Raw genomic sequence first — 23,958 nt, forward strand, 5'->3', positions numbered from 1 at the left:
CTGGTAGGGAATTTGCTTTAGGGATTTTATTTTTTATTAATTTTACTAGCCAACTTTACTATTGTCTATAGTACTGCTTACTATCTTGGTATGGATCAATAAAGGATTCCCATAAACAACTGGCTTCATTTCGACATCAAAATCCAAATATTTAGCTTTTACCAATCTCTAAACCCTATATTTCAAAGACATGCAGTCTTCTAAAGACTAGCCTGCAACACCAAAATGGTATTCATATCAGGCATTAGAGATGTATCATTTTAGGGTATAGTGGTTTGAGAGGTTCAATGGGGAAAAGGGCAATGAGGTATTTTTTCAAGAACAATGCATATAAATCTATGTAGAACATGGGTATTAGGTCAATAGGGGATTTTCCTTTGGTGTAGGTGGTGCAAAAGTTTTTCTATTCAATAGTTAGGTTACTTTGTTAGAAAAATGGTGGTATAACTAGTGTTGGAGTGAATTAGGAAGTTCTAGGTTAAAAATTACGTTGAGAATGTGGTGATGGGATAGCATGCTGAAGAAGTGGTTGTAAAATGTAAGATGGTGGGCATGAATTTAGATGCGGAATTCTTGTAGGTCACATGAAGTTTGAAAGCCTAATCTTGGGTGCTTAGAAAAGAGGTCAAAAGTAGTCATGACAAGAATTTAGGTACTAGTTTAGACTCGGGATAGTTGTTAAGGATTGTTCGAAGCCAGATGACTCTATCTTGAAAATCAGACTTTTTACTTCAGTCATTTGTATAGCCAATTCATCCATTCTTTTATTGAGCTTACGCAAACTTTAGTCACGGTTTGAATCACCTAATGCTTTAGTATATTTAAAAAAAATGTTGGAACCTACAAGAGCTAGTTGATTTTGATTTTATTGAATTGGAAGCAATGATAATCCTTAAGGAACAACAAACTTAACCATACTACTACCTTTAACCATTTCTATCAATTGAGCAATCTTTTGTTTCATTTTTTGAAGCTCGTGCCTAAATTTTTCTTGATTCGACTCCAATGCACTAATATTTACTTCCAATTGATCTCTTATTTTCAATATTCTGATTCCTAGCACGACAGACATTTTATTCTGAAACTTAGACCAAAAATTCTATATTATTACCCTTATTGAATGAATGTCACAAAACAATTTCTAACTTATATGGCACACAAAGCATGTTTATGAATATGACAATAAAGCCTAAAGAATGTCATGAAACATCAAAATGCCTAAGATAATGAATTTTCACATGTATAAGCTCCAAATGATAAAATTTTCATCACCCATGAATTTGTATACAAGGAATGTAATGTTTTATTGTAAGGATTGTGGGATATAAACTGTAATGCATGTTCGATAAAACCCTATGATTCATGAATCCATATGCATGAAATGTAACAACATACTACATGAGTGATGACATATAGACCTATGGCTAATGCAACCTATAGACCTATGGCTAATGCAACCTATTAGTATGAAATGTAGTAACCTATCATGTGCATGAGATATGTCTACATGGAATGCAATGCAAGTGTTGTATTAGCCTAATGAGGTTGACACTACCTTAAGATATGTAATGAGATAAAGTGCATGCACTACTTGTTAAGATGTGCATGATATGTATGTATCATTTATCAACATATGCATGAAATGGAATGCATGTACTATCTATTGATATGGATGAAATGAAGGTGCATATACTATCCTTTAGGAGGCATGAGATTGGGGTGTATATACTATCCTATTATTTCCATTTTTTTAAAGAAAAAAAGATAAAAATGTTTACAAAAATATCAAATGAAAAAGCAATAGATGAAATAACATTCAAACTTAAAATTCTCTTTTTTCTTTTTTTTTTCTATTTTTTAGAACCTAAAAAAATTTAAGAACACATATTTTTTATCACATAGAATAACTAGGATTTGAAGGTCTTTCTCTTTTTTCATTGATTTTTATTTGGCCAATAAACAAAGAATTCAAGAAAAGCTTTTTATTTTTGTTTGAAATTTTTTGTTTTTCGATTTTTTTTGTTGGATAATGCTAAAAAAAATTCTTAATTTTATTCTAAAATATTTTTAAAAAATGCAAGTTTTAGATAACCACTAAACGATTGAATTACATGTCAAAAGAAAATTTGCTTTTCTTGTTTTTCAAAGAAGAATACTTTTTTTTCTATTTCTTCTTTTTTAAAATTTTAATTTACTTGTGCCATTATTGTCTCAAAATGTAGATTGTATTGGAGTGTCCTAATTTGGGTACTTTTTACAAAATGCTCCATAGAGCTCCACTTAAGATTGGTCTCATAAGATTTATTATATGCTAAGTGCGATTTTATATGTCTAAAGATTCTTAAATTGTTCCTCACTGGCATCCACACAAGATTAGTAAGGCACCTTGATCTTAACCTATTATAGATTACAAACAAAAAATGTTAAATTTGAGTGGGAGTATTTTGCTTGCCATTGTGGAGGTTATCACTTCACGAGAGCATAGGTACTTTACTCTTTCCTAAAAGAGATGGTGACTGACTATAGAGCTCATGTATGATATAAAATGAGTCATCATGTGTGTAAGAGAAATTAACATTGCAATTTCTATCCTACATGTGCTACAATTTATTGAAAATAATATATATAATAAATAATGAATAAATGACATAATTAAAATGAAATGCATGTAAATTTTTTGTTACTATTATTGTTAAAAAACAAAATTAAAATAAAAAAATTAAAATCAAATATGAATTAAATGGATTAAATAAAAAATAAAGATAACACTTAATTAATTTTTTGCCTAACTTTTTTAAAAAATGACTTTTTCAGTGAAGTCGCCAAACTATCATAACGGTTTTAAAAATCGCTAGATGAATTTTAAAACAAGAAAAAGAGTCACCTCTAATCATTTTGGCTAGGTGTGATTGGTTACTTATTAAAACTTACATTTTTAATAAAAATTTTTAAATTAATTAAAACTTTATAAAAAAGATAATTTTTTTGGTCTACGAAAATAGTTTAAGCTCAGAAGTTGGTTATGTGTGGAGAAATATTAGCACCCCATAGCACTCATTTAAAATAGTACCAATTAATTATGTGTTATCCTTTAATTTTGACTAAAAAGTTCTTAATTTTAAGTATTTAAAATTAATTTTCTCAATTTTCTTTATTGTAGTAATTTTAGTTCTTTTTTTAATTATTCTATTTTATTCGAGAAAAATGCTAGAACCTTGTTATTGAAAGAAATCTTAAAATGTCCCAATACATTAGTATCTTCATCATTTAAAATATTCGTTACACAATTGCTGTAGCTATAAGAAAAATTAATGCCAACTTCAAAAGTAAGTACACCATTGGATAAATAATATTCAAAAGCAAATCTTTCATCATGATGCACATCCATAATATAATTTTCAAGGTGATTTCTTAGTGCTATGAGCCTAACAAAAGAAAACTCATATGGATAAAATACAATTATCTTTGGCTACTTGTTCACATTTGCAACTTGTTCGTATCGAATGCATTAAAAGAATTATTTAGACTTAAGTAAGCAACATAAAGAAGTAAATTGGTATTTACTTCATTAAAATGACTATTAAGCTCTGAAAGTTGCATAACAATGACAATATAAAATAAATCAACTTGATAATGGTGTAACTTGCTAACCTATGAAGATTAAAATGACTTTTAAGGTTCTTAAAGTTGCATATTTATGACAACATATAATAAATTAACTTGGTAATGACAATAATAATGATGGCACTTGTTAACCTGAAACTCTTCAAAGTGATCCTTGAACATATGCATCTTTCATGTTCGGAACATGAATGTTGTATTTGTTGCAAAAATAAGACATATTTTTAAGAAGATTCTACCACCCACCATCTCTTGTTTTTTACAATCTTTGCTTGGCAACACTAACAAGTTTTATAACATCTACAATCTCTTGATCTTTCTTTTGTAAATCTAAATTCAACTTATTTGGTACCCTCAAGATGTTTACCATCAAATGTACACAAAAAACAAAATCGAATGACTCTAAGGACTTTAAAAGATAATGTGCTTCTCTTTGATCTTGATATGTGCCATCACTTTTAAATTCTTCAGGTACATCAATAATTGAAGAGAATAGACATATCACATTCAAGAGTGAGCCATAGTGAGATCCCCAACAAGTATCACAAGCTTTTTTAATTCCCATTTCTTAGTTCAACTCTTTTCCATTTTAAAGCTCATCATTAATTAATGTTTCTGTAATTTTTTTGTGCATGTTTTTTTCCTAAGCTTGTCCCGATGCTTACAAGAAGGCCCAATCATATTTAACAAGAAAGAACTTGATTCAAAGAATTCATTAAGGACAAAATGATTTTTGGTAGCAAATATAAATGTTAATTGCAATTAATAAGCAAAGCAATGAATATAGTATGCAATACTTTTATCCATTTCAATAAGAGTTTTAAAACAATTAAACTTACCTTGCATGTTACTAGCTCCATCATAACCTTGCCTTAGAATTCTTAATGAATTGAATCATGGGCAGCTTTACGTGATGTGGTCGAAGTATCAGTAACATGTGTAAGTCTAATTAATTGCTACATTATAAAACCTTTTCTATCCATATAACACAAGACTAAGACCATTTATTCTTTACAAAACACATCTTGAGATTCATCAACTAAAATTTAAAAAAATCATCTCTAAGATATTAAATTATAGCCTAAGTAGTACATTTTACTGCAACATGTGCAATATCTTTTTTTATTGAAGAAGTACCATTTGTTGATTTCTAATAGCAGTCTTAAATTCAACATTACCCACTTTCTGATTCCATTTTACATTAAAGTGTAAAAGTTCAAGGAAATTTCCCTTGTTACTTGTATCTTCCCATTCATCATAACCATAAAAAGGCAAACCTTGTCATTAGAAAAATCTTAAATAATTAATAGATGCATTCAATTGAGTTCTATACTCATTCTTTTGATGCTCTGTTTGCTTATCAAAAGTAAAAATGATAAATTAAGATTACTTAATTAAATTTTGGCATTTTAAATAGCAAAATTGTGAGCACTTCCAATATCATGACCATCAAATCATATTTTTTTTATTCTAAAAGTTAAATCCTCCACTTACAAAAACATCTGTTCCACCAAGCACTTTAACATTAGAACTAAACAAATAACAACACAAGCAAAATGCTAATTCTTCCTTCATACTATATTCTATCCAATATTTATACTATCAAACTAAGCATGATTATATCGATGTAATCTACCTCCAATTTTCTTTGTAAAAAATTATAATTATGAGATTGGAAGACCTTTTTTAAAGGTATGCTCTTCTAATTTCATCATGCTTCTATTAATAGTAACTGTCAATTGGTAGTCATTTTGTAAGATCAATTGGAAGACTATTCAAATCTAACTTAACCTTTCCTTGTTCGAAACTTTTGAATTTTAAACTAGAACTAAAAAGGGTGTTACTAATTCTAGTCTGTTGTTGGTTTACCGACTATAATGATTGTGAAATACTACATTCGCTAGCAACAGTAACAACTTGATTTTTGAAGTATCTCTATATAGTTACTTTTAAAAAAGCATAGTATAAATCAAATTAGCACTAATTTCATTTAATCATACTAGATATATTGTTATGCAAAAACATAGAGATATGATAAAGTCAATTCGATCACTATTTAATTCAATATGGATGATATTATAGGTAAAACATGGTTGGTGTAACATTTAGAAGACTGAAAACCAAGTGCAACTATATATAAGTCAATACTTAATGCTTTAAAGGTGAAGAGTAAGAGATATGAAAATTAAAAAAAAATGAAAACAAAAGTTGTATATGAAGAGCTTAAGAAACAATGGAATATATAACAAGGAAATAAAATAATAATAAATTAATCAACAAAAATAACAAATCAATCAAAGAAAATGTTACATCTAACCTTGGGTTGTTGTTTAGGGGAAACAAGAATGAGATTGAGAGCTATTAGAATTAAGGATGAAAAAGGCCTTGAATTATTGGTAAAGAAGGCGAGTGGTAGTCACAGAGTCAAGAAATGTCAAAGTGAAACTAGTTAGGTTTTTTTCTATTTAAGCTAATAAGGGAATTTTTCATTTAGCCTTCTTTTATTTGAGCATAGCCATGCAATGTAATAGTTTAGTATTATAGACACATAATTTTATTCAGGCATGTTCTCAAATGCAATGCTTTGAAAATTAAAACCTAAGTCTTTTCCAAGATTTTCTTAAGCTTTACAAAAATTCCATGGTTTTTTAATAAATTGATTCTTAGGTTGAGATAAGAAAAGTAGCAAAAATCAAATGTCAAAGGTTGATCTAAAAGTCAACTTAGTCAAAACTTGTTACTAAACTTAGTTAAATTTTGCAAAAACCAAGTCATTTTAGGATAATGCAACTAAGTCATTTTAATGTAAATCTTGAGTTTTGAGCAAAATAGGTGTTTTCAACAAAATACCCTTTATGTGGGCTTAAGTCAAAGTTTGTCAAAATTGGTCAAAATCACTATTTTGATCAAGTTTTGTCAAAGCTTGAGGTTTAAAATTCTAGGAAAAACAAAAGTTTAAGTTGAAATGACCAAAATACTCATCGATCAAATTTAGTCAAAATTGATTAAACATGGATTAACCTTTGAATGTGATTGATAATGACAATCGAGGCTCACTAGTAATAAAATTATGATTTGAACTTTTAAAACTCTTGTTTGATCCTAAAAAAAGTAAAATTACAAAAATGCCTTTTAGGGGTATTTTCATAATTTGGCCTTTTAAAGGTTGACTTTTTGTGAAACATTCTAGATCATATTTAGATATTATTTGATGAACTCTGATGCATTAAAAATCCCTATTACAACTTGAAAGGGTGAAATTACTAAAAAACTTTTGAGGTGTATTTTCATAATTTGGTCTTTTTAAGATCGATTTTGTAAAACATTTTAGATCATGTTTAGTTATTGCTTCATGGATTTTGATGCATTAAAAATCTTGATTTTACCTCAAAGGAGTGAAACTATTGAAATATTTTTTAGGGGTATTTTTGTAATTTGGATTTTTTGGTCAATTTTTCACTGAAAGCTCCAAATTATAAGTAAATATTATTTTATAAATTTTATTGCATTAAAATGATGAAAATCAATGTTGAATCATAGGGTTTAAGGAAAATCATGGTAAAAGGTTTAAAACACTAAAAGAGTACAATGACTTTTTCACATTAGAATAGCTGCATTAAAGGCCAAGATGTGTACTATATTTTTTTGGAACCATTGATCTTAAAAGGGTTTAAATCCAAAGGTCAATATTGCAAGTCAATATTGCATTTCTTAGACACCAAGCTTGAAGGAAAAAGATAAAATTACTATGACTATTGGATAGGAATTAATCTATAGGTTAGGAAATTATTGCTTGGTTTTTAAATATATAATTTAGGGTAAAAAATAGGGGTGGGTTGATAGTCAAACAAGAAATGGAAAAAACCTAATAAAGGGAGAAAAGAGTAAATGGTGAAAAAAAAGAGCTTTAGCAAAAAGGTAGCTTTTTCATGGTCTTATTCATTTCTTTCCTTAATGATCTTCACATATGAGGTTCTAAAACCACCATTTTTTCTTCATGTGATTTCATGCTAAAATAAGAACTTTTAAAAGCATGAAGTAGGGTTTTTCTTAAAAGCTTTTTTAAGCTTGTAAATATTGTCTTTTAGATGTATATATATATATATATATATATTGATCATTTTGGTTGTTCATGAGAGCTTTAACTTTTTAGGAAACTAAAAGCTTTTCAAGATATGATGTAGGCAAAGGTTTCAAGAAGTTTAAAGTTCAAAAACGGTCTTTCATGTATGAGTTTTAGTTTTATTGAGTTCAACCATTCATATATGCTTAAAATTTCATCCTTTTGCTATTATTTTCTGGTTTTGAAGATGGGAAGAAAACCATTTTCTTTAAAGAAAACTTAAAGCCTTTTAATAACATAAAAAAGATAAGTGTTCACCCATGTTTAAAAGCTTAAACCCTGTTTTCAAATTGAGGTGTTGATTTTGTAGTTTGCTATTCATGAGGTTCAAAAGCTTATCTTTTTGGTGTTTTTTTTTTTGGATGTAGATGATTAAAAAGAGTTTTTTTTTTAAGAAAACAAAAAGGTATTGAAAGTATAAAAAAAAAGGTTTGAGTTGGTTTAGAATGTTTAAAAGAGTTAATTGTGGGGGAAGGTTATGGTAGTCGTAAGTCATATTTTCCTTTTTCAATTTAAAGGTTGGTTTAAAGTTAGAAATAAACTTTTTTTTTTAATGTTTTCCTTAGGGAGATGGCTAGGGGTGGTAGCTCTAATAAGGAGATATTGCCATTTATTCATTTTTTTATTTATTTAAGTGCCTTTTTTTGCTTTCCATGTTGTACTTTTGTTGCTTACTTAATTTTGTTGCCCGGCCTTATCTTTAACCTTTGCCATTTTGATTTACTACAAAATCTTTATTCTTTAAGCTTGTAAATTTTGTTTTAATGTTAGGTTGTAAGATGAGGATAGTTGGATGGAGATTTAGGTTGAAAAATCACTTTGGTTGGCTCTTGTAAACTTGAATTTTGAAGTTGTTCTATAATTTTTTTATTTTGTGTTTATTATAATTTTAAGTATTTCAAATTCCATGTCTTTTAATTTTATGTTTTAAAAATTCTCATGCATTTTACTTGCTTGCCTTTATATATTATGATTTGTTTAGGTTCTTTATGTTAATTAGTTCCATTATAATGTCATATACTTTTTATCAATTTGTTTTAGTTTGATTTTTCTTATTCAACATTTTCATGTTTAGTATTAGCAATGCACATTTATGATATATTCATATTCATTTGCATTTTACTAGTATGCATGTTACTTGTAATTTGCATTTTGAAATGTTTTTCATAAAGATCAATAAAAATCCAATTTTTTTACAAAAATGATGAAAAGTGAGCTTACTCTGAAAATTTGCCTAGATGTTAAAGATTTTTGGAAAGATTCATGAAAATTTTAGAAAACCCTAAACTTTAAACCCTAAACCTCTAAACTTTAAACCTAAACCCCAAACCTTAAAACCGCAAAATCAAAACCTAAACCCAAAAGTCAAGTCCTAAACCTTAAAACCTAAACCCTAAAATCTAACCTTAACCCAAACCCTCAACCTAAACTAAACCTTAAACCAAACCCTAAAGTCTTAAACTAAAACCTAAACCTAGCCTTTAACCCTAAATTCAACTCTAAACTTTAAATTATCCAAGCCTTGAAACAAGCCTAACCTCAAAAGCTTGAACCTATTTCAACACCTAAAGCCATCCAAAACCTTAAAGGATTTGTATGAAGATCTTATATGAAACAATCTATTTCTGCATGCTGCCTAAAAGATGGGGTACTTAAGAATCTTAATTCATTAAAGTTTTTTGTATGATTCCTTAATCAAAAACAATAATAAGATCAAACAAGAGAAAAGAAATAAAAGTGGGATTTTAAGTATAAATATCGTATCTAAACTTTGCCTATAGGTTGAGGAGTCTAGGTGCTTTCTCTATATTTAAGAATCCAATTTCAAAATTTCATTTCATCATGATGCATTCTATCCATTTGCATATTTTTAGATTGTTGTTTGCATTTATCTCCTACACATATCTCCTTTAATCACTATTGTTTTTATGTTAATTGTAGAATTATTATTATTATTATTATTATTATTATTATTATTATTATTTTGCATAAGATGTTTTTTCATGGAAAATGTTATTAAAAAAATATAAATTTTGAAATAAACCTAAAATAACATTCTGAGGGAAATAATTTTTAGTACTCTGCCTCGAAGTTAGAAAGTCACCCGTAATTATCATCTACGAAGAATGTTGTTTTCATTTTAAAGGAATGTCAAAATAGATCTTAAGGGAAAAGAGTTATCTTTAAATTTTGCCTAGATGTTGAAAAATTTTAAGGTAAATCTTTATCCTAATGATTTTCACAATGTTCCTAAATAAAGTTTTTTTTTTATCAAATAAATTTGAATTTTTTTTCAAAAGTAAAGGAAATTATGATCAAATTTTAAGTTGAAAGCATTTTCATCCAATACTAAAAGATAACGCATGATCAATTAGTATCATTTTTAAATGAACGTTGTAGGGATGCTAATCCTTTCTTATGTGTAACCAAACTCTTAAACCAAACTTTATTTTCAAAAACCAAAATTATCTTTTTTGATAAACTTTAAACTAATTTTAGGGTTTTATCAAAAAACAAAAAAAAATTTAGGCGACCAATAGAATATAACAGAAAAATATTGGTGGCAACTCTTTCTTTTTTTTTTTTTTTACAAAATTTAATGTTCTACGGTCGAGTTTATGGATGTACACATTGTAACAAATATAGATAGGTATTACTTTTTCAGTTTTTTTATTTGAAATTAAACATCCCAAAATAATTGAATTTTATTTTTCATTAAATATGTTATTTTTGTTTACATAAAAATTTAGGAGGAAAAAAGGAAATGATTAATGGGTAATGGGTATTTGATATTTTTATGATTTAGATGAAAATTTAATTGGAAAAATCTTTTTATAATATGGGGGTGTCCAAAAGAAAATTTAAAAGGTCCAAGAGAAATAAGTCTTTAAATTCTTTTATTTTCTCAGATCATAAGCTACGTCCACCACTTTCTCTGTGAACCCTGTTGATGGGTTAAGGTTGGGTAGGGTCGAATTTAGATTGAACTTAGACAGATTATTAATAAATTTCAAGCTTATTCAAATCCAGTCTGGCTTAAAATATGGACCTCATTTAGTTACGAAGGTCTAATCTGTTTTAAAAGAAGCTACTTAGGTTTGCTCATATTTTAATTTTTTTCAAATAAAAAATTTTATAATAAATGTTAATTATGATAAAATAAATAATCAACAAAATAAAATCTAAAAATACTTTATTAATTTGATTTGGTGTTTGAATGTGATTAGTATATATACGCATAAGGTAGTAAACATATATAATAATAATTTATTTATTTATTTATTTATTTTTATGTAATATCATTATAAAGAAAAATATATAATATTTATTTGAACTAATTCAAATTAGGCATAGGCCTTAAACTTCATGTCTAAGGCCCCATCCGTTTTTTAAATAGACTTAAAATTCAAATCCAAACCAATTTAACGAGTCTAAAATTCATATTCAAGACTTTTCAAATTTCGGGTAGGCTTTTAAGCTCAGCAAATAATCTGACTTTTAAACATGTATAATTCCTAATTAAGATAAAAACTAATGGCCCATTTATTGATTTGTCTAGTTTTTTTTATACTAAGTTACTTTTAAAATTTTTTATATCAAATATGGTTCTTTTAATTTTTCATGAAGAAGGTATATAAGAGAAACATATCACCTACGATCATTACACTATAATTAATTAATTACAATTTAAAATTTTATAAAATCTATCAAAATTTTATATGAATGTATACTTATAAGTGATAGACTCTTATATAATTTTTATTGTGATTGGACAATTGTAAGATTATAATAAAAAATTTATTTGAAGTGGTATTAGTGTCATATGAATTAGATTTAATTTTATTAAAATGTTATGTTAATTAACATATAATAATACTGTTAAAGTAATGCTATTTTATTAGGCAATTCAAGTGTTAAAAATGAAATAAAGATAATAATTTATTCTTTACAAATAGCCGAATAGTTAAACGGTGGAGCACCTCAACATTTAGGATCTTGGTATCATTTTTCAATTTAATGAAAACCCCAAATTTCTCTCTTTTCATGTTTAAAATTATTGGTTTGTTTACAGTATGATCATAATATATCGATCTTAAAATCAAGTTATGAGATATCATGCTATCTTATGATATATAATGATAAATTGTAAAAATAATATAATTTAAAAAAAAAGAAAGAATATGTCAACAGGAAAACATTAAAAAAAGCATATATAATTTTATTTAATTTATTAATTTAACAAATAAAAATGATATATTTTTTAATTTAGAATATTAATTTATTTTATGAAATCAAACTAATTAATTAATTACATTTAATAATATATTTTTATGCTTTTCTTATCATTATATTTACAATTATTAAAACTTTTTTCGGGAATAAGACATTTTAGACTCACTTTATGATTAATAATATGAATTTAAAAATTTTTCTCATCTTTTTACATTATTAATTTTTTATTTAAAATCTTTTAATTTTAAAATATCAATTCTTTTACGTTATTAAGTTAATTATTTGCTTTATTTTAATTTTTTTGTTACACTTGTTCTTACTTTTCATTTTATTTAGAATTATCATAACTTTTTCTCAATGTATTACCATAGCTCTAGCCCATTTTATGTCAAATGATATCAATTTTATGATTATTCTTACTTTTTATGTTAGCACTTATTTTTAATTTGGAATTACTTTTATTTATAATAATAAATTTTACTTTATTTATAATAATATATTTTTAGACATATTCTTATCTTTTATTATGATTAGAATTATTACGACTTTTTTTTAAGGTGTAACAACACTTCTAATACACGTTTATGCAAAATGATACAAATTTTACAATTATACTCACATTTTTACATAAACACTTATTTTTTATTGAATTATTTTTTATTTATAATAATAATTTTTTTATGTTACCAACTTAATTATTTACGTTAGAATATATATATATTTCCATTTGTTCTTACATTTCATATGTTTAGAATAATTACAACTCTTACATTTCATATGTTTAGAATAATTACAACTCTTTCTTAAGGTATTATGATAGTTCTAACTTATTTTATGCCAATGATACTAATTTTTATGACTATTCCCACTTTTTAATTTTAACAACTTTTTTTGTTTAAATTTATTTTTATTTATAATAATAATTTTTTTATATTATCAACTTAATCATTGACATTACAATAATATTTTTTTATGGTTGTTCTTATTTTTTATTATATTTAGAATTATCACAATTTTTTTTAGCGTGTTACAACACTTTTAGCCCATTTTAAGCGAAATAATACCAATTTTGTGATTATTCTTATCTTTTAGATAAACATTCATTTTTTGGTTTAGAATTATTTTGTATTTATAATAATAATTCTTATAGGCTGTCAAGTTTTTTATTTATGTTATGCTAATAATTTTTATACTTATTTTTACTTTTCATTACATTTAGAATTATTAGAACTCTTTTTTAGGATGTTACAATACTTTTAATTCATTTTATGCCAAACAATACCAATTTTACGATTATTTTCAAATTTTTACGTTACGACACTTATAACACATTTTACATTAAATTATACAAATTTTACGATTATTCTCACCTTTGTATGTATAACACTTTTTCTTTTGTTTAGAATGTTTTTTATTTATTATAAAATTTTTTATGTTATCAATTTAGTTATTTACGTTACAATAATTTTTTATGTTAGTTCTTATCTTTTATTATATTTAGAATCATAATAACTTTTTTTTAAGTATTACAACACTTCAAACATATTTTACATCAAATTAAACCAATTTTACTATTATTTTCACATTTTTACTTTAAACATTTATTTTTTGGTTTACAATTTTTTTTATTGATACTATTAATTTTTTTACATTACAAATTTATTACGTTTCAATAATATTTTTATGTTTTACTTTTTATTATGTTAAAAATTATTACAATTTTTTGTTAAGGTGTAACGATATTTCTAATTATTTTACGTCAAATAATACTAATTTTATGATTATTCTTATCGTTTTAACTCTTATTTTTTGTTTAAAATTATTTTTTATTTGTAATAATAATTTTTTTATATTGCCAACTTAATTACTTACGTTATAATAATATATTTTTATGCTTATTATTACCTTTTATTATGTTTAGAATTATTATGATTTTTTTCTTAAAAGTATTACGATATTTCTAACCATTTTATGTCAAATAATATCAATTTTACGATTACTCTCACATTTTTTATATTAACACTTATTTTTTTGTTTAGAATTATTATTTATTTTCTAATAATCATTCTTTTATGTGCCAAAAATAATATTTATGTTACAATAATTTTTTTCTCATGTTTGTTCATACTTTTTATTACATTTAGAATTATTACTACTCTTTGTTAGGGTATTACGACATTTCTAATCCAATTTATACCAAGTGACATTAATTTTATAACTATTCTTATATATTTATGTTACGACACTTCAATATACTTTATGTCAAATGATTTCAATTTCACAATTATTCTCACATCTTTACATTAACATATTTTTTTTGAAATTATTTTTTATTTATAATAATAATTTTTTGATGTTGTCAGCTTAATTATTTGGTTACAATAAAATTTTTTATGCTTATTCTTACCTTTTATTATATTTAAAATTATCACAATATTTTTTAAAGGATTATGATACTTTTAACATATTTTACGTCAAATAATATTAATTTTACAATTATTCTCACTTTTTTATATTAACACTTATTTTTTGGTTTATAGTTATTTTTTATTTATAATACTAATTTTTTTACATTACCAATTTATTACGTTTTAATAATATCATTTTAGGTTTGTTATTACTTTTCATTATGTTTAGAATTATTATAATTTTTCTAAGGTGTAATGATACTTCTAACTATTTTACGTTAAATAATACCAAATTTACAATTATTCTTACTATTTTATGTTAACTCTTTTTTTATTTAAATTATTTTTTATTTGTAATAATAATTTTTTATATTGCCAACATAATTATTTATATTACAATAATAACTTTTTATAATTGTTCTTACATTTTATTACGTTCAGAATTATCAAAACTTTTTATTAGAGTATTACGATACTTTTAATTTATTTTATGTCAAATAACATCAATTTTATGATCATTTTTTATTTTTTTACATTACGAGAGTTCTAACATATTTTTTGCTGAATGACACCAATTTTACGATTAATTTTATCTTTTTATGTTAACACTTATTTATCGGTTTAAAATTATTTTTTTTGGTTTAAAATAATAGATGGAATTCCAAAAAACCTGAAAAAAAAAAAAAAGAAAAAACTGATAAAAAAACTAAAAGTCGGTAGAGAAACAAAAAGGTAGAGGAAAAAAATAAAAGAAATCATAAAAAAGATAATCTAAAGAAGAATCTTAGCAGTTTTAAAATTTTTTATTTGATTTAATAAATAATACTTAATGTTAATTAATTAAAATTAAGCTAACAGGTTAGCAGATAATTAATTATTTTTGCAATTAAAAATAATTAATGATTTATATTAATTCATGTATATCTAATGGTTATTATCTAATAATTTTATAATAAAGTCAAATACCTAAAAAGTTCTCAAAATTACTTCCACCACTTCCACAAGTGGCTGCGTTACCTCATGGTGCTACATTAAAGCATCCTCCACACAATGCTAAACCTAATATTCTAAGTACCAAAAAAAAAAAAAAAACACTAACAAAATAATTGGTGACTCCTTGGTTTATGAAAAATGTGAGTGATAGACATGGTGATAGCCGACTGACCTGGGCTGCGTAGACCAAAGACACTCTCGCTTGTTCGCTCATTTACCTTTGATATTCCTGAAACATTGACCAAAACTCGGCTATATAGATGCCAAGAAATACACTAAAACTTTCATTTTCGAATTGTAAATTTTGTACCATAGCAACCAAATTTTATACTTAAAAAATCCCAAATCAATAGAAGAAAAGAAGAAAATAGAGTAGTAAAAAAGTTGTTCATTGTTGGTTTTTCTTTGAAGAAGAAAGAGTAAAAAAAAAAACAAGTAACAGAAGTTGTAACATATATTAATAAAGAAGTGAGCTGCTATGAGAGAAGCCTCAGCTCCACTTTATAACATACTCTTGCTTTTCATGCAAACAGAAAGAAAAGAGACTGCATTTGTTTTTTTTCTTTTTTTGTTCTTAATTTTATTTTTCTGGGAAAGTAATTAGAAGAAGAGAGAAAATGGCGGATAAGAGCATCAGCTTGGAAGAAATCAAGAAAGAGACCGTCGACCTGGTAAGTATTTTTCTTTGTTTTCATAAAAGCGTTCTTTCTTTCTAGTTTCTTAAAGGATTTTTTTTTCTCTTTTATAATTGAACTCAAATATATCTGTGTGTGTGTGTATACTGTCATGTTTTCATTATTCATTTTTAATAATCCCATTACAAGTTTGGTAATTTGAGTTGCTTGATTCAGAGTTTGATTTGAAGGTAGCGAAAAATTGTGCATGAAATTGATATGTGGTTGCGGTAGCGCATTCCTGTCGAAGAAGAGAGTTGAAATGCACCAAGGAAGGCCTATCAAGTGAGGAAGGGCAAAAACGGCTGCATATCTTTGGTCCAAACAAGCTCGAAGAGAAAAAGGCAAATTTGCTATAATTTTGTTCACTCCATGTTATTTCTAATACAAAACACGGGGAGATACTGATTAGCGTAAAAACTGCATTAAACAGGAAAGCAAGTTTTTGAAGTTCTCGGGATTTATGTGGAATCCTCTTTCATGGGTCATGGAGATTGCTGCAATTATGGCCATTTGTTTGGCAAATGGAGGAGTATGCTAATCTCTCTCTCTTTCTCTTATACTTGAATTCATTGACTTAGATAAACAGTCTCTAATTCTATCTATAAACGCAGGGCGAGCCCCCAGATCGGCAAGATTTTGTTGGCATTGTGGAATTGCTTTTTATCAACTCAACTACCAGCTTCATTGAAGAAAATAATGCTGGCAATGCTGAAGCAGCACTGATGGCTGGTCTTGCTCCCAAAACCAAGGTGCTTAAGAACATGAATAACTTACAGATACAATGTTTACTAACTTAATGTAAAATAGACAGTACTTTTGTTGTAAGATAAGGAGAACAATGCCTTTAACCCTTTATGCATGTTTGGATGGTTCAAGGTTCTAAAAGATGGAAAATGGTGCGAGCAAGAAGCTGCAATTTTGGTACCTGGGGACATTATCAGCATCAAGTTGGGAGATATCTTCCCAGCAGATGCACGTCTCCTTGAAGGCGATCCACTCAAGATTGATCAGTCTGCCTTAACTGGTGAGTCTTTACTGGTAACCAAGAACTCAGGTGATGAGGTATTCTCTGGTTCTACCGTCAAGCAAGGTGAGATTGAGGCTGTTGTTATTACCACTGGTGTGCACACATTCTTTGGTAAAGCTGCTTACCTGGTTGATAGCACCAATAACATGGGACACTTCCAGCAGGTAATGTCAAGACTCACAAGCAGTGCTCAAATGTCTTTTGTGTTGAAAAAGAACATTAAATTTAGCAGTATCTCTAAGTTAAGAACATGCCGTTGTTCTTCAATTGTATATGGTGTGCACTAAATGGTGATTGTTTGATTAGGTGCTGACAGCAATTGGAAACTTCTGCATGTGCTCAATTGCAGTAGGGATGATTATTGAGATGGTGGTGATGTATCCAATCCAGCACCGTAGGTACAGAGATGGAATCAGTAATCTGCTGGTGCTGCACATTGGAGGGATTCCAATTGCCATGCCAACAGTTTTATCTGTGACAATGGCTATTGGATCTCGCCGGCTTTCACAACAAGGAGCTATCACTAAGAGAATGACAGCTATTGAAGAAATGGCTGGAATAAATGTACTCTGCAGTGACAAGACTGGGACAGTCACTCTCAACGAGCTTACTGTAGACAAGCCAATGATTGAGGTTAGTCCTTGAATTAAAGTTAAAAGTAATCACGGATTGATGATGCAGTAATCATATCATACCATACCATTAATTGTTGAGTTCACATTGGAAATGAGTTTTGTGAAATTTCAGGTGTTCACCAACAACGTTGACAAGGACATGGTTGTTCTACTAGCAGCCAGGGCCTCCAGAGTTGAGAATCAAGATGCTATTGATGCCTGTATTGCTGGAATGCAAGGTGATCCCAAGGAGGTGAGTTAAGATTCACAGAAGTGAATCACTTTCAATGTAATTACATCCTAATTTTTAACCTGTTTGAGCTACTTGTTTCATGAAGTAAGTCAAGCATTTAATTATAACATTACCTCACGTCATGATAGCTAATAAAATAAAACATACTTTTCAATTTATTTGCAGGCCAGCGCAGGTGTTCAGCGGTGCATTTCTTTCCCTTTAACCCAGTGGACAAGTGTACAGCCATGACATATATTGAGTCTGATGGTAGTTAGCATAGAGTCAGCAAGGGTGCACCAGAGCAGGTAAATGGATCGGCTTGCATTGTACCGATGCTGTTCTTATCATTACAGATCTTCTTTTCTTTGTTAATACTTAATACCTGGCATCTCTATTAGATCATTGACCTACTTCACTCTCTTGCTGTGGCTATACAAGTGAGTATCTATGCTACTTTCTCCCTAACTTTATTTGAATTATCGAGTGAATGGGAAGAAAAGCTTATTATGGAAAAAACTTTTTGATTTTGTATACTGTACCAGAGAAAACCAAGGAGAGCTTTGGAGGTCCATGGGAATTTGTTGGTCTCCTGCCTCTATTCGATCCTCCAAGACATGATAGTGCAGAGACAATTCGTTGTGCACTCCATCTTGGTGTCAATGTCAAGATGATAACTGGTGATCAACTGGCCATTGGTAAGGAAACTGGTAGGAGTCTCGGCATGGGAACCAACATGTGTCCATCGTCTGCCCTCCGTTGACAAAATAAAGATGAGACAATTGATACAATCGGTGTTGATGAGCTTATTGAGAAGGCTGATGGATTTGCAGGAGTTTTCCCAGGTAATTGTGTTGATACATCTTCTGTTTCTGAAATTATGGCATCTTATTTTTAGTGACCGTATAATAATTTCTCGAAATGGGATTTGGTTTTGGTTATAACTTAATAGTTATTTAGTAGCTACTGTGCATTGTCTTAACTAATGGCTACAGTTCAGAGCACAAATATGAGATTGTGAAGAGGCTACAACAAAGGAAACATATTTGTGGCATGACTGGAGATGGTGTGAACGATGCACCAGCCCTTAAGAAGACAGACATTGGAATTGCAGTTGCTGATGCAATTGATGCAGCCCCAGGTGCATCAGATATAGTATTAACAGAACCGGGACTAAGTGTGATTGTGAGTGCAGTTCTGACAAGCAGAGCAATTTTTCAGAGAATGAAAAACTACACCATTTATGCTGTCTCTATTACTATCCGTATCGTGCTAGGTTTTATGCTCCTTGCTCTTATTTGGAAGTTTGATTTCTCTCCGTTCATGGTTTTGATCATTGCCATACTCATGATGGAACAGTTATGACCATTTCCAAGGACAGGGTTAAGCAATCTCCAATGCCTGACTCATGGAAGCTCAAGGAGATTTTTGCCACTGGCACTGTCCTCGGTGCCTATCTTGCTTGCATAACCGTTGTTTTCTTTTGGGCTGCTAACGAGTCCGACTTCTTTTCAGTAAGAAAGAACTCTTTATATTCTCCTTAAAGCCATAATATGAACCATAAATCATCAATTAAAGGTTGATAACAATTGCAGGATAAGTTTGGGGTAAAATCAATTAGGAACAATAAAGAGGAACTGACAGCCACCGTCTACCTCCAAGTGAGTATTGTGAGTCAGGCGCTCATCTTTGTCACTCGTTCCAGGAGCTGGTCTTATGTTTATTAATTGAATATGACAACAAATCTCTCAGTCATTCAAAATACATCCAAAACGGACAAGTACCGTAACAAATTACGCAATGATCCCAAAACAAAACTTCCCAATTGTAAATATGAATCAGATAAAGTCAATAACCCCTAGTCTACTAAAACAATTCTACCATATATAATCTGGTTCAAATTCAACCCTAGAACCTTTTCAAAAATAAAATTTAGTCTTAAAACAAAATATAACATGGTAATCTAGATTTTGAATTAGTAATATATGTCAATAATAATAAACATTCTCTTTCTTTTAAAGAAAAAAAGAAATAATATAACTCATTCCTTAGGATGATATCCAACTAAATTAACACATTAACTTTGTTTGACACAATTTGAACAATGGCACAAATCCACAAATTCCATTAAAATAATTTGCAAATCCATATGTTTATCAAGCTGAAAGTTGGTGCACAACATCACGTGAAAATTAGAAACTCATATTATATCGTAATGGTAAGGGCCAAAAGTTAACTAATATTATCATAAAAGTTATAACATTCAACATCTTTTTATGATCATAATAATAAATTAAATTTGACGTGAGATTTAAATGGCTTTCGAATACATACAAATTTCTTTCACTAATTTATTCAATGCATAAAAAACTAAGAAGGATGTATTTTCAAGAATCCTGAGTTTAGAGGAAACTTTCTTTTCTTACATATTAGCCCGCTAGCTAATATGAATATTTTCTTTAGAGAAGTAATATTTTTGTTTTATTAACAAATTAACTAATTTAACAAATAAAAAGAGAAAATGTCTTTGTTAAAATAGTGATTAGCAACAAAAAGAAAGGGATTAATTAATCTCTCATCTCTAGCCAAAATATATAATGTTTTGAATTTTTTGTATATATAGAAGGATTAGCCAGTTGCCCCCAATACGGGTTCCATATGCTTCCACAAACTTTTGATTAAACAACTATTTACTTTCACTTTTTCAAGGTTAATTAATTCGTGTTTTGTAATGATATAAACATCATAATGTTTTTATAAGTTCTTGCCATGATCGATCTTTGTTCACGCCATGGTGATGAGGTTAATATTTGTCCTAATGTCTAGGCTTGGGAATGCGATTGCTAGGTGTAAGAAAATTAAGAGTCATTTTCAATTTTTTTTATTAGGTATAATTGATCATTTAATAATATCTATGTCTTTTAAATAAATCTTAAGTTCAATTAAAGTTTCTTACAAAAAGATAAGTTTTGGTTAATGTTACAGATTTAAGTTTAGGAATATGATTATGCATGAGAAACGATTAACACTTTACATCGTTTATATAAAGACGGTGCCAATTAATTTTGTGTTTATCTTAAAATGATCTTAATTAAGTGATCTTTTGTTTTTAATTAAATTGAGTTACTCAAATATTAAAAAATTTTGTAAGATTTATTAATTATTTTGATAAAATTATTAGAAAATTTTTTTCAGCTTAAGAGTTTTTGAAGAATCCATTCGTTTCCTTGAAAATTATTCATCATCGGATTTATTTTTATTTTAGAGAAAAATTAGTTCTTGCTTTCTAATAATTAATCTTGATTAAATTTTACCATTTAAATATAAAATTTTTTTTGCTTTTCTCCCTCATTTTGGTAGAGTTAAGTTATTAATTTAAGATGATAAAGTTTAGTAACAAAGTAGATATAATTATCATCTTATAAATTAATATTTTCAATAAATAAAAGCAAGCTAATATATCATTTTCATAGTTTACTTTCTTACTTGTACCACAATGGAGTACTCGAATTCAATCTTTTCACTCATTTATTTCATAGATATAATAGTTAGTAATACATAACAAAGAAAGAAAGCTCACATAGGATTATCTTACTGTTATATTGTAAAGATCAAAGGCACCTTAAATTTTAACATCAAAGCAAATATTTTTCAATTCTTACTTCTTACAATAATCTAGTTAAACAAAATGCAGCATTTAAATATTGTCATTATAATTTTTATTGAGGTTTACCTAATAAAACTATTGTTCTGCTTAATGGAATGCTTAATTTTGAATTACCAATTCCCCTAACTTAATATAGACTTATTATTCCTGAAAGTAAATTCTAGAAGAAGGCCATTATAGTGCAAAAATCTCACAAATTAATGACAAACCTATAATTACTAATCAAATAGAATGAAATTGGTAAGAGAACTTTTGTCACGCTGGTATTTTTAGAGAAAATATCAATTGCTAACGAAAATCCTTAAAGCTCTAGGTTGGGTGTTTTGTAATTAGCATCCCTTTCAACCATTAAAGAGCTTCTAAGAATCAAATAATAGTTTTCCAAAATAAAAATAAAAAAATTTACGCAACTGGTAGTGAATTAAAGAGATGAAGGTGATATTTTATTTGATACAAATATGACTAATACCATAGGTATGTGCAATTGATGGACTAAATGAGTAATTGGAGAAATTCAACACTAGAATATTTCACCGAGGTGGAAGATGGCATCCATTAGATTGTAAAATAAATGATATTTAGTATTTTAAATTTTATTAGGAAATTTATAAAATAACTTTATATTTGAAAACTTTAAATTTAAAACAAATATATCTAGATTGTTAAAGATATATTTAAATTATATATATTTTTAAAAAGAGATCATATATCTAGATTGTTAGAGATATATCTCAATTATATATATTTTAAATTTAAAAAAAGATGTATAGATGGTTTAATAGTTCATTTTAAAAAAGAAATAACAAGATTATTGATTTTATTTTAAATGTATCTGAAAAAAGTGAGTTTTGGATAAATTTTATCTAATCTAAACTAAAATAGAACTCTTGAAATATTAAAATAAATCTAATTTTTAAAGTTTCAAATATTTTTTAAAATGAAATAATTATTGAATGGGATTATTTAGTTAAAAATTTAAATTAAATTATTATCTTACATGTAAAAAATATAGGTTATTCATGTAAACATCCACGTGACATATCTTATCAAGTATCCATATATTCTGTAAGATAATATATATATATATATATTAGATTTGTAATACCAAATTCAATCTAACACATTAGTAACAATATATATACTAGTGATTTTATTTTATTTTTAATCTAGATAAATATTAGGTAGTTTATAAAATGTAAAAGTGTTGAATTTGAGAAGTGAGTAAAAAATTAAGATAACTAGAAAAGGATTAAAACACAAGAAGACAAATTTTAAAACATATTAATAATAAGAAAGATTCAATTTTTTTTCCAAATGAAATCCATAACAAGTAGCTAGGAATCAATTTTCTCAAAACAAACTTTAATAGCTAGAGGTGAATATATGCATAGAAAACCACATATATATTGGGAAATCAATACGCACATGCAACACCCACACAAAATGACAAGCTCAAAACAAAAATAAAAATACATAAATATATTTGTTTCAGTCCAATTTAAAATGACCTATTCCAAACTCATTCCACTAACAAATAAACTTTTACAACTGTGAGACTTTTGGAATGAGAAAAATCACCAAAAAACTCCTTACTCAAAACTTAACCCAAAACCCAATTACATCCTTTTAATAGCCTACTCACTTAACTATTCTCTTGGTGTCTAATGATTTGGGATTACCAAACTAAAACTAAAACATCTTATTTATAAGTGTGAAATCCCTTGTACTTTTACTAAATTTTCGATGTAAGATACAAGATGTAGATACCAATTTTTGTCCAGGTTGACAATTTTGTGTTCTAAATAATTCAATTTTTTGAATTTATTTTTAATTTTTATCAAATTAATTTAACATTATTATAAAAAAATAATAATTAATAAAAACAAAAAAAAAAACAAAGAAAAGAAACTCATACCTTACCATACCAGCCATCACCTGCTCCTTTTTTTAAGCTCCTAAGAACCCAGAAAACTTAAGCAACAAATCTTTCGATCCCTTGGAGCCTCTGTATTCTACCCATAAGCACCGACCCCCATCACAGACCTCTCCCACCAGACACACTACCCTTAGACACCAAAAAATCCAAAGACTCCCATGATCAAAAACCACAAGCTCTGGTTACCCAGAAACCCAACTCTCAAACCCCCAAAAACACCAAATCTCCTATACCCTAAAAAACTATGACTCTGGCCTCTTCATCTTTCCTCTGATAGAACCCAGACAAGCACTCAACCACACAAAAAAAAAATAAAAATTCACAAACAGTCCTCCCTGTAAGGAGGAACCCAGTGCCAAGCTTCTTGCAAAAATAAAGGAAACACATCAGTTTTAGTTTGTTAAAAAAAATATAGAAACTTTAAGCC

The 23,958-nt window shown here is 27.5% G+C and overlaps 1 pseudogene; it reads left to right on the forward strand.

Moving 5' to 3' along the window:
* Positions 1 to 15,995: 15,995 nt before the first annotated feature.
* LOC111280646 (plasma membrane ATPase 4-like) lies at positions 15,996 to 23,260 on the forward strand (annotated as a pseudogene).
* Positions 23,261 to 23,958: the final 698 nt, after the last annotated feature.

Source organism: Durio zibethinus, chromosome 28, assembly GCF_047325235.1.
Source record: "Durio zibethinus cultivar Kanyao isolate XHJ-2024 chromosome 28, ASM4732523v1, whole genome shotgun sequence".
Lineage (NCBI taxonomy): Eukaryota > Viridiplantae > Streptophyta > Magnoliopsida > Malvales > Malvaceae > Durio > Durio zibethinus.